Source organism: Arachis duranensis, chromosome 4 (genome assembly GCF_000817695.3).
Source record: "Arachis duranensis cultivar V14167 chromosome 4, aradu.V14167.gnm2.J7QH, whole genome shotgun sequence".
Lineage (NCBI taxonomy): Eukaryota > Viridiplantae > Streptophyta > Magnoliopsida > Fabales > Fabaceae > Arachis > Arachis duranensis.
Genome location: NC_029775.3, coordinates 38,511,212 through 38,512,092, shown reverse-complemented (window position 1 = coordinate 38,512,092; position 881 = coordinate 38,511,212).

The following is an 881-nucleotide window of genomic DNA, read 5'->3' as shown; positions in this document are numbered from 1 at the left end:
TCAAACTCTAAGTTTGGTGTTGGGAGGTTCCAACATTGCTCTGAGTATCTTTGAGGCTCCATGAGAGCCCACTATCAAGCTACTGACATTAAAGAAGCGCTTGTTGGGAGGCAACCCAATATTATATTTATCTATTTTTCCTTTGTTATCTTATGTTTTCTGTAGGTTGATGATCATGGGAAGTCACAAAATCAATTGAAAAAGCAAAAACAGAATGAAAAACAGAAAAAAAAACAGCAAACCCTGGAGGAAGATCTTGCTGGCGTTTAAACGCCAGTAAGGGCAGCAAATGGGCGTTTAACGCCCAGTCTGCCACCATTCTGGGCGTTTAACGCCAGAAAGGGGCACCAGACTGGTGTTAAACGCCAGGAAAGGGCAAGAAGTTGGCGTTAAACGCCATAAATGGGTACCAGCCCGGCGTTTAACGTCAGAATTAGCATAAAGAGCATTTTTGCTCGCCACTTGGTGTAGGAATGAATTTTCCTTGACAGCTCAGGATCTGTGGACCCCACAGGATCCCCACCTACCCCACCACTCTCTCTCTTCTTCACCCATTCACCAATCACCTCAACACCTCTTCTCCAAAAACCCTTCACCTATCAAATCCCATCTTTCTGTTCACCACTCACATCCATCCTTCATAAAACCCCACCTACCTCACCATTCAAATTCAAACCACTTTCCATCCCAAACCCACCCTCCCATAGCCGAACCCTACCCCTCTCTCCACTCCTATATAAACCCATCTTCACTCCTTCATTTTCACACAACCTAAACACTACATCTCTTTCATTTCTTCTTCTTCTACTCTCTTCTTTCTTCTTTTGCTCGAGGACGAGCAAACCTTTTAAGTTTGGTGTGGTAAAAGCATTGCTTTTTGT